Here is a 12,031-nt window from a genome sequence, read left to right as displayed (position 1 = left end):
TAAAATGCTTTCTACGTAGATTACAAGTCGATTTCTCTGGAACTAAAGACGTCATGTTTTGGGGATATACTGACGTCATTATATCTGGAAGAGTTGATTTTGGATCTTGGAAATGTTTCCAGGCGTGAATTTGTGCTCTAGTATGTGTTTTCCAGTCAGATTCAGAGACAATTGCCTATTGATTCCAGTCTAGAGAAGACTTTCACATGAGTGCAATTCTGAATTATTTGGAGACAGATACTTGTTGAATGCTATTGTTGGATTTTTGATCATCTGTTGTGGTGAGTGAACACTCCAGGGTTGCCAATTTGCCAAAAATACCGAATAAGGGTATTTTCTAGTGGAAATTAATAAAATATTTTAGAAATCCAAGGGCTGGTGGTTTTAAAAAAAGAGGGGCAATTGCGGTATTTTTTGGATATCGTTGATTTTACTTCAAGGAAAAAAGGCGATTTTCCACGTGAAAATACTTTTGAATTCACACGGAATATTTTTCGCAGCAGCTTCTGGCGGCAGCCTGAATCTCAATAGTCTCCTAAATGTCCTCTTCTAAAGTAAACGGTGTAATGACAAATTCTTAAACTTGGAAAAATTATATTTATTGGATTGTAGTCACTTCCAGCTTGACTTCATCCCAGCCCCCCCCCACAATGCCTAGATATAACCCTAAGCTATAAACAAAAGTTTTGGATTTTCTTCCTTTTTTTATTTTATTATTTGATGTTACGAACCAGTTGCTCCCGAGCAGTAAGTACAAAATTAATACAAACCAGCTAAATTGGCAAATTCTTGGATCAATATGTTCTATGACCACATACGCTCTATACATGACGGTTAAAAAACGAAAATAATATAAAACAAAACGAAAATAATATAAATAATAAAAATAAAAATATAATAAATAATAATATAAAATAAATAAATAATATAAAAATAAAATAAATATAAATAATAAATAAATATAAATAAAATAAATAATAATATAAAATAAATAAATAATAATATAAAATAAATAAATAATATAATAATAAATAATAATATAAATAATATAATACAAAACGAAAATAATATAAAAACAATTGGCTACTAAGAACGAGGATGATTTTCAGCTAGTGGAAAAGAAGTGAACGAAAAACAAAGCAGATGTTTCGGCAAGGACTTCCGGCAAACCATTCTCAGCGTTCAATGCACACATAAAAGGATCTGGAAGGAAAAACAAATTAAAGTTAAAACAAGAAAAGCCTTCATATATAAAAAAGATAATAAGAAATAAATTTAAAAACTTAGAATAAAATCCTGAATAAGATTAGAATAAAATTCAGTGTCTTTTCTCCTCTCGTAGAGTTCACTTATGAAGGTTAGATTTTGTTGTTGTTTTTTCTTTGTTTTTTTCTCTCTTTCTTATTTTTTTGAGCACTGAGGACAACTTGGTGGAGGTCCTTGTCGAAATATTTGCTTGATTTTCATTTTCGTATTTTGCTACTGGCTGACAAAATCCTCATTTTTCACCTATTTGATTTTTCTCTTTTCTTTTATTATTTCCTTTCTTGTTTTCATGCGTCATGCATAGCCAGTATGGTCTCAGAACGTATTTAAAATCCCTCCCCCCTTGTGCTGAGCGCTGAGGAGGGATTGGCGGAGGTCTTCGCTGAAATGCCCGCTTTTCCTTATTGTTTGCTTATTTTCCGCTGGTTGAAAATCACCCTTGTACTTGGCTTCTTAATTTTTTTTTTGTTTTGTCAAACGAATTTTCGATATGTCCTAGGGCTATTTCCAGCTAATGGGAGGGGGTGGGTTTTATTAAATGGAAAAACTGTGGAAATCCAATAGACATTTTATGAATGTAATGAAGTACGATCTTGATAATAGTATTTTAATTCTGAAGTGGGAACAAACTAGACTGGTACTACGAGAAGTTCTAATACGAGTTTCAAACAACTTATATGACACTGACGTTAACCTGCCATTAGTGGGTGCTTCTTTTAGATAACTGTCGTATCTGCAATCTTTTAAGCATCTGAAATAGGAATTGAGGAGTGATAGGAGGTTGAAAGCGTAGGAGTGTCTTACTTGTACTTGAGATGAGGCATAGGCCGTTTCGGCCAACACGGCAATGGCGATTGTCGTAGTTTCAGCTTCCAGGTTTTCTTTTACAGGGACAGGCGGCAAGTCTGTTGTTCAACCTTGCGGCTGGTTGGCTTGAACCCTGGGTCACATACAGTGCTACCAACACAGTACAACTTGCACCCTATTTAGAGTTTGAGATCTGAGTACAATCGGGTACATTTGGAAATTTTCGGTACAGAACAAACTCTCTGTTGCGTTTTGGTTTTTATTTGCTCATTTCTGAATCGGATATCTGTCCAAGTTTTAGTTTATCGAAAATTTTCGTTTTGCTCCGGCAAATTTTTAGCCTGCTCTTCAGATTTAGCGAATTAATCTTGTGGCGCAATTATAGTTGGAAATATGGTATAGTAAACTTCATAACGTTGGCAACACTGGTCCTGTATTGGCAAGCAGAAATTAATCCATTGCGCTACCTCAGACATATTGAGGAATGTCGCAGTTTTCAAAACTGAAAAGCTTACATCATGTTTTTATGATAGCGAACGTAAGTTCTAAGCCGAACGGATTTACCTACATCAAAGCTCTGCGCCCCGGCACACAGTGTGATTACTCTCAGTAAGCTCGTAAATGTGCCAACCGAATATTGACCAAATCTACTGAATAAATATTTTAGTCGACTTCGAGACGTGCATATGGACTCTTTGAAGGAGAACGTGCGTGAATGGCTCAGCGAAATTTGACCATGTTGAACTTCAAAGTGCACTGGCTAAGACGCTGCCATCATGAATGCCTGTCTAAGGGCAACCTTGGAATAAGCAAACCACAGTTCATTGTAACTTGAAAAAAAAAACACGTTAAAAAAAGTGTCTAGCGATTAAAATGTGTCGTTTATTGCTGCTTGATGAATGATGAGCTATCATTTCGGTTAATTTTAAAAGTAAAAGTTTATTGCAAAATAAATTAACGGAAATTTTGAAAAGGGTCTTGAAATCCCCAAAAGAGGTTCCGAATCGAAATGAAAATTATACAATTGGTATTACCATGGTCGACCCGCCTCTAAATGGAGATTTTTTATACCCCTTCTCATTTAAAAAAAAAACAACTATGAATCATTTAAGGCCGCGGGCTTCCTAACACCTGATGTACATCTTGGACCGCCACTTATCCCAAATATATCCGTCAGTCTTGGCATAGTCCCCAAAATGCTTGGCATAATCTCCAAAACGCTTGGTATAATCCCCTAAACGCTTGGCGCTGTTCCGCCCCGTTTGGTTCGCACTATCTGGTGTGAATGATTTCTGAGAGAGAGATCGATCTCTCGAATATCATACTATAGATTGAGTCAACTGATCTCTCCTTTTTTAGCGATCAGAGGCTACCAGTTCACTATTGTTTGACTAACTGGTCAGATTACAGTCTACCTATTCATCTGTTGAGAACGCTTTTTTTTTTTTTTTTTTTTTTTTTTTTTTTTTTTTTTTTTTTTTTTTTTTTTTTTTAATTAGTGCGTGCCTATTACCCAGACGACTGTTGGTTTAGTTTTTTGGCAGTCGCCTAATGTTTATTGCTCGATTTTAATCCACAATTGTTTTATGATCAGGACTAAGCAGGCTTATCTGCTGGAAAGTTCAGAGCCATTTATCTTTCTACTATCGCTTGTTTTGAAAGTTAGATATATACTACTATGGTTTGTGATAGGATGTGCTACTGTAAAGGTATTTTTTTTTCATAATGACCCGGGTGAATAGTCAGTGCCTGAAGACAGGAGTAGGGGTAAGAGGAGGGCCCTCAAGATCTATACAGTAATTCATTTTTGAACATATTTTACAACAAAGCTAGTGGAGTAAACTGCACCAAATATGTATAGTGGAGTACACTATAGCATAATAAACTATATGAAACACTATAACTATATATAAGATAATGCACTACTTACAATATAATACATTATACTAAGTACACTATAGTGGAGTACAGTATAGTATAATACACTATATATAAAGCACTATAACTCTATATAATATAATACAATATTTATAATATAATACACTATACTAAGTACACTATAATATGATACATTATAGTGGAGTAAACTATAGTGAAATACACTATATATAAAACACTATACTAAGTACACTATAATATGATACACTATAGTGGAGTACACTATATATAAAACACTATAACTATATATAATATAATATACTATTTATAATATAATACACTATACTAGGTATACTATAATATGATACACTATAGTGGAGTAAACCATAGTATAATACATTATATATAAAACACTATAACTATATATAATATAATACACTACTTATAATATGATACACTATAGTGGAGTAAATTGCACTAAATAGGAAAAAGAAAATACAGACACAAAGCAATTTGAACATAATGTCCCTGAAGAAAAATACAAAAAGACATTGTAAATAACACTGTGACATACAAAAACATGTAAACAAATTGCACATTTGAATATTTTAAAAATTTAAACATTAAAACATATTAATCATATACTTTTATAATAAAGAAGAAAACAGTGCTTTAATTCTAGTTTCAGTGCTAATGTGAAGACCCTGCTCTGAAAATTTGAAAATTTGAATAAAATATTTATTATTTTTGTTTTCTCCCCCCCCCCCCCCCGTTAAAACGTTCATATACATATGTGTCCCTAAAGAATTAAACATTGTTTCTCTGAAGAAATGCAAGAAATACCAGAGTAAAAAAAGCGAGACATACAAAAACATATAAACAACTTGCACATTTTGAATATTTTAAGCATTTAAACAATAAAACATGTTAATCATAAACTTCTATAGTAAAGAAGAAAGCAGTGCTTTGATTTTAGTTTCAGTGCTAATGTGAAGATCCTGCTCTGAAAGTTTGAAAATTTGAATAAAACATTTATTATTTTTGTTTTCTCCCCCCCCCTCCACCGTTAAGACGTTCATATACATAGGTGTCCTTAAAGAGTTAAACATTATATCTCTGAAGGAAATGCATGAAAGACCTGAGTAAAAAAAAGCTAGACATAAAAAAACATAAGAACAACTTAAACATTTTGAATATTTTAAGCATTTAAACAATAAAACATGTTAATCATAAACTTCTATAGTAAAGAAGAAAGCAGTGCTTTGATTTTAGTTTCAGTGCTAATGTGAAGATCCTGCTCTGAAAGTTTGAAAATTTGAATAAAACATTTATTATTTTTGTTTTCTCCCCCTCCCCCCTCCACCGTTAAGACGTTCATATACATAGGTGTCCTTAAAGATTTAAACATTATATCTCTGAAGGAAATGCATGAAAGACCGGAGTAAAAAAAAGCTAGACATAAAAAACATAAGAACAACTTAAACATTTTGAATATTTTAAGCATTTAAACATTAAAATATTAATCATAAACTTATGTAATAAAGAAGAAAACAGTGCTTTAATTCTAGTTTCAGTGCTAATGTGAAGATCCTGCTCTGAAAGTTTGAAAATTTGAATAAAACATACATTATTTTTGTTTTCTCTCCCCCCCCCACCGTTAAAACGTTCATATATATATGTGTCCCTAAAGAATTAAACATTGTTTCTCTAAAGGAAATGTAAGAAAGACCAGAGTAAAAAAAAAGCTAGACATACAAAAAAATATAAACAGTTTGCATATATTGAATATTTAAAGTATATAAACAATAAAACATATCAAACATAAATTTATATAATAAGCAAGTTAACAGTTTCAGTACATATACAAGGTCCTGCTAGTAAAATTCAAAAATTTTGATGAGATATGTAGTCCCCCCCCCCTGTTAAAAGATGTAAATGTATCTGCATCCCCCCAAAGAGTGGGATCTATGCTCCCCTATCTTAAGAAAATACATAAACCACAGAGTAAATAACACTGGACATACAAAAACTTATAAACAACTTATATATTTTGAGCACTTATACAGTAAAATATACCGAACATAAATTATATAATTAGCAAAACAACAGGAGATACTCAAAGAGATATTTTTTATGAAATAGCAAGTCTAAAAGAGAAAAGATGAGTTTTTAATGGGGGTGAGAGGGAACCAAAAACAATAAATATTTTGTTACACGTTTAACAAAAAAAGTTAAAAATACTTCAAAAATTTATTTACATACATTTTGTTTACATTTGTGTGAGTCGAAAAAAATTCGAGGGGGACACAATCTTGGTTGAAACCAACATTCCAAGACTATTGGTCAGAACTTCTGATGACCCTTTGCTTTGTGACTATTTCCGTATGCCCATCCTTAATCACGCATATTTCCCTCGCTTGGCCTCATTGACCATGCCATAGTAATTGTTAAAGGGTCTTATGAGTTAATAAACACAGCAAAAAAAAGAGCAACTAAATATAATAAGATGGTCAGAAAAAGAAGTCAGCATGTCGAAAAGATTAAAAAACGTGAGTAATAATCAAAGTTATTAAAAACTTGCAGAATTTATGAGAGAATAAAAAAAAATGCAAAGGCAATTTAGACTCGTAACAAAAACGTTAAACGCAAGTTAGTGAAAAAGACTATAAATTTAAAGTTCGAAGTTTGTAAAGTAAACATTACGCAAAGGATAGGAGGGGGTGGTGGTGGGATATATCTATTTAACGTATGAGCTATGCACGGAGAAAATCCTTTTTTAACCCTTTTTTTTACCTTTTTAACTCGTTTTGCTCTACTCACCGACTTGTTTCATTTATGTATTAATAACTCAAGTAAATTTGATATTTGTGTTATTCAAAGTCCAATCCGGTTTTCTCTCCTCGTTTTCACTTATATTCATTGATTATTGAGAGAAAAAACTTCTACTTTACAGTCCCTTCTGAAAACGGTCTGAATTTTTTTATATATTTATTTTTGCTATTTACTATCTTATGCTACTATCTTTTAGTAGATATACCTAAAATCAAAGAATATTTTGGAAGTTGGTGCGTGTACTGTGATTTAATTATATATTATATAATTAAATTATGTTAATTATATTAGATTATATTAATTTAATTATGTATAGATTCATGAAAACCTAGAATAACCAAGGACTGTAAATCAGTATTTTTAAGTTATAAATCTATTGCTATTTCTTGGACAACTGTCTTGGCCTTTGTTTTGAATAATATAGTTGATAAAGTAATATATAGTACTGTAAGTAAGTAGATAAATAATGTAATATTTAATAAATGTAATATGTAATAAATAATGTAAGTAAGTAGATAAATAATGTAAGTAAGTAAAGTAATATAAGTAGATAAAGTAAATGATTAAACGTTGATTTTAAATGAAAGCTCAGTGTCAAGTTTCATGGCCGAAACCACATGACAAGGTGTGTGGTGCATAACCTTGAAAATTTCTCTTTTTTGCGGTCTTCTGATTCGATGAAATGGTATTCAATGTGCTTTCTTAAAGTACCAACGACATTAAAATAAGACGTTTTTTGGCCTCTGGGACTATCTTATGGCGATTTTCTAAAGTTTTTTGTCTGGTTGTTTCAAAATTATGAACTTTTAAGCGGAGTGCAACATTTTCCTCCGTATCGCAACTTCGAACCGTAAAAAAGGTTAATTTTAAGAAAGGTTTTTGTCCAAACACCAAAAATTTGATTTTCCAAAGACAACTCTGGTTTTAAAGGATAGTTGTTCTTCAGTTATCTTACCTTAGACCTTAGATCGTCCAGAGCCAGGGGTGGCGCATAGGGCGTCTACGAAACTTCGCCAGACATCTCGGGGCTGAGCTGCAGCCTTGACGTCCTACCACTGTCTTGGTCGATCTCTCTTTCGCCTCCCCTCGGGGCGCCACTCATATACTGTATTGGGGAGTCGATCCTCTGGCATACGAAGGACGTGACCAAGGTATGTCCATCTTCTAAGATTCAGAAGGTCAATAACTAATGGCTGACGGTTCGTCGGCGAACTTCTATGTTGGTGACCTTTCCCTGCCACGATATGTTCAGGATTCTCCGAAGGCACATGTTTTCGAAGGCTAGGACACGTTTCTCCAGTTGGGTGTTTAGTTTCCAGCATTCACTAGCATAGAGGAGGATGGACATCACATTGTTATTCAGGAGGTGGGGCTTCAAGTGTATTGAGTATTTACTACTGCGCCAGACTGGTTTCAACTTGCTATTAAATAAAAAAAAAACTAATTTTTTTAGCTGAAAGTAAGGAGCGACATTAAAACTTAAAACGAACAGAAATTACTCCGTATATGAAATGGGTTGTCCCCTCCGCAATCCCTCGCCCTTTGCGCTAAAGTTTTTAATTATTTTAAAAAGTAGAATTGTGGCAAAGAGTCAAACTTTAGCGTAAAGAGCGAGGGATTGCGGAGGGGACAACCCATTTTATATACGGAGTAATTTCTGTTCGTTTTAAGTTTTAATGTCGCTCCTTACTTTCAGCTAAAAAAAATTAGTTTTTTTTAATTTAATTTCTGAACGTTTTTGAATTAATGCATGTTTGGTTTTGGCTCTCCGCACATAAATTATTAAAATGAAATTTTTATATTAATTCTTTTTTTGGCTAAATGGCTTTCTCTTAGTTTTGATCAGACGATTTTGAGAAATAAGGGGTGGAGAAGGAGGTCTAGTTGCCCTCCAATTTTTCGGTTACTTAAAAAGGCAACTAGAACTTTTAATTTTTAACGAACGTTTTTATTAGTAAAAAATATACGTAACTTAAGAATTAACTTACGTAACAAACTTTCATAATCTTATATTTTTATTATGTATACGAGGAGGTTTGTACCCTCGTTAATACCTCGCTCTTTACACTATCGCGTAAGTTTTGTCCCAATTCTTTAAGAATGACCCCTGAATCAGAAAAGCCGTAGAATAAATAATTGAAATTACTAAAAATACTTTAGCATAAAGAGCGAGGTATTTACCCCCTCCTAAATACCTCGCTCTTTATGCTAAAGTATTTGTAGAACCCCTCATATACGTAATAATCTCTGTTCGTTTTAAGTTTCAATGCTACTCCTTCCTTTCATTTGAAAAAAACGTTTTCATGTTTATTTTTCATTGTTTTCTTATAGTAATGCTAGAAAATCCTGCGCCCTTTTCATTGAATTTTTCTTCCCCCATGACAGATTCCTCCAAGGAAAGATCCTCCAACATAGCCCCCTCCCCCCAGCCCCACCCCCAAACAAAATAAAATCCCCCTGAAAACGTCTGTACACTTCCTAATAACCATTACTATATGTAAACACTGGTCAAAGTTTGTAACTTGCAGCCCCTCCCCCAGGGATTGTGGGGGAGTAAGTCATCCCCAAAGACATAGTTATTATGGTTTTCGACTATGCTGAACAAAATGGCTATCTCAAAATTTTGATCCGTTGACTTTGGAAAAAAATGAGCGTGGGAGGGGGCCTAGATGCCCTCTAATTTTTTTGGTCACTTAAAAAGGGCACTAGAACTTTTCATTTCCGTTAGAATGAGCCCTCTTGCGACATTCTAGGACCACTTGGTCGATACGATGACCCCTGGAAAAAAAAACAAAACAAACAAATAAAGACGCACCCGTGATTAGTCTTCTGGCAAAAAATACAAAATTCCACATTTTTTTTAGATAGGAGCTTGAAACTTCTACAGTAGGGTTCTCTGATACGCTGAATCTGATGGTGTCATTTCACCATTCGTTAAGATTCTACGACTTTTAGGGGGTGTTTCCCCCTATTTTCTTAAATAATGCAAATTTTCTCAGGCTCGTAACTTTTGATGGGTAAGACTAAACTTGATGAAACTTATATATTTAAAATCAGCATTAAGATGCGATTCTTTTGATGTAGCTATTGATATCAAAATTCCATTTTTTAGAGTTTTGGTTACTATTGAGCCGGGTCGCTCCTTACTACAGTTCGTTACCACGAACTGTTTGAAAAGCCGATGTGGCTTGTCCAATTTTCCTCTTGATTTCGTTGACCATTTCACCATTGTATTCAATCCAACTCCCGAGATGCTTAAATTCCTTGACCTGCTCAATAAAAAAAAAAAAAAAAAAAAAAAACTGGTGAAAAAAATTTGATTATTTCTTGCTGATTTCTCACCTACGTTTTTTTTTCTCTAAATTTTGTTACTACCGTCAAATACTGCATAACGGCATATGGAGGTCTTATTTATGAAAAATTAATCTCCCAGTTTTTCCTAATGTGTTGAGATATAAATGGTTGTGTATGTTCTAATCAATTCAAATAATCAGAGTTCCTTTTTACTGTTCCCCAGAAATATTTCCTCGAAACATATTCACACGCAAGATTGTATCCAGGGGGTACGGTTGGGGATTTGACCACCCCGTGAATTATTTGCCTGACTCGTAAAATTTGATGTGTTTTTTTTTAAGTTTTTTTGTATCCCCTCCCCCACCCAATCCCCGAAATAAAATCCAGGATTTGGCCCTGCTCACATGTCTACGCACCAAAAATTTCGATGTATCACAATTCGTGATTTGTTTTATCAGTAGTACCGATTGAACCAAACCTGGCATAACACGCATGGGACGATGGTGGAGTTTAATACAAACTTTTGGTTGTGTGGCTAGTGGATTAACCGGGAAAGAAAAGACAGAATACTGTCCTGTACTTTTGTGTTAAAAAGTGGACTTTAGTACCATTGTTTATTTTCGCACTAATCACATTATTCCTTATTTTTGGAGAAGCATGGAACCTTATTTTTTTTAAAACCGCGTAAAGGCGTGCTATCTTCCTATTGTTTTTTTTTTGTGATGTGTTTTCGCAAGCCAATGATACTATTCCTTGTTTCTGGAGAGAAACCGGACCTTACTTTCTAAAACCACGTAAAGGCGTGCTATCTCCCCATTCTTCCTTTTTTGTACTGTATTTTTGAAAGATGCTATTCCTTATTTCTGAAGAGAGAAAGTCTTACCGCTCTAGAACCAAGTTAAGGGGATGGGATACGTTAAAGGATCACCCTATCTCGTCCATTATAAACTTTTCTACTTGCTATGGCCAAACTATTTAGAAATGATTAGGCTGTCTTTCCGTAACTTGTGATCTCGAATAAGCCGACGCCCACTTTCTAAGAAATTCTGGAAAAACCAATTAACTTCTCTCGTTTTATGCCGGAGATAGAGTTATTCAGGTTTAAAAAACTTAAATATTAGGAAGTATGAACTTTGTTTTTTCAATTGTACGAAGCAGAATTTTTTAAAAAAAAAATGCTAAGCAGAGAAATAATAAATATTTTATTCCTTATAAATATTTATTATTCATAATGTATATATATATATATATATATATATATATATATATATATATATATATATATATATAATATATACATATATATATACATATATATATATATATATATATATATATATATATATATATATTATTTAATATATATTTATTCCTTATAAATATTTTAGGATACCTGCTTGAAAAATATTCAATATCAGCTAAAAGGAAGTAACATTTGAGTAATTGACAGCTTGAGTTTCCTGTTATGCTACCCGCCTTGATTGAAAACTTTGCCGAATCTAGGAGGTGCATATTATTTATGCTGTATATACATTGAATAGACAGCATTTCAACTGTTATTTGTACGTGGAAAGGCAGTGGGATATTCGAAAATACTTATGTAGTTTAATTTTTTAAAACTTTGACAAAAATTTAAAACAAATGAAATCACTTCGAATTTCATTTCGTTTTGGGTTTCATTTATTATTTGACAGTAATTACTGATCGCTTCAAACTTATGAATTGTTATAGGAATTACTTCACAATTTTCTTAATTTTATGTGGCTATTTACCTTTCTTTTAAAAATACTCTTTTTTGGAACTTTATTGCAAAAGTTTTATCATTGGTTAATGTTACAAATATTTTTCCACTTTTTCAGGTTTTTTACCTTGCATTCTAAACTAAATTTTTAAGTTACAAAAGGTGATCTGAGCGTTAGCTTTGCTAATACTCAACCTAGTTATTGTATTATCT

At 32.9% G+C, this 12,031-nt stretch overlaps 1 protein-coding gene across 4 annotated transcripts in view; it reads left to right on the top strand.

Annotated features, from left to right (window-relative positions):
• LOC136035609 (PRL-1 phosphatase-like) overlaps nt 1-12,031 on the top strand; it is a 99,303-nt gene that overhangs the window by 17,606 nt on the left and 69,666 nt on the right. The window contains exon 1 of one of the 4 annotated variants that reach the window (XM_065717495.1): nt 132-281. The exons of 2 other annotated variants lie outside the window; for them this stretch is intronic. The gene's annotated coding sequence lies outside the window, so the exon portion shown is untranslated. Of the gene's footprint in view, nt 1-131; nt 282-3,633; nt 3,783-12,031 lie in introns of those variants that run through there. One more of the 4 variants, XM_065717494.1, reaches the window with a different exon arrangement.

This window comes from Artemia franciscana, chromosome 14 (genome assembly GCF_032884065.1).
Source record: "Artemia franciscana chromosome 14, ASM3288406v1, whole genome shotgun sequence".
Classification (NCBI taxonomy): domain Eukaryota; kingdom Metazoa; phylum Arthropoda; class Branchiopoda; order Anostraca; family Artemiidae; genus Artemia; species Artemia franciscana.
This window is presented reverse-complemented; position numbering and strand designations above follow the sequence as displayed.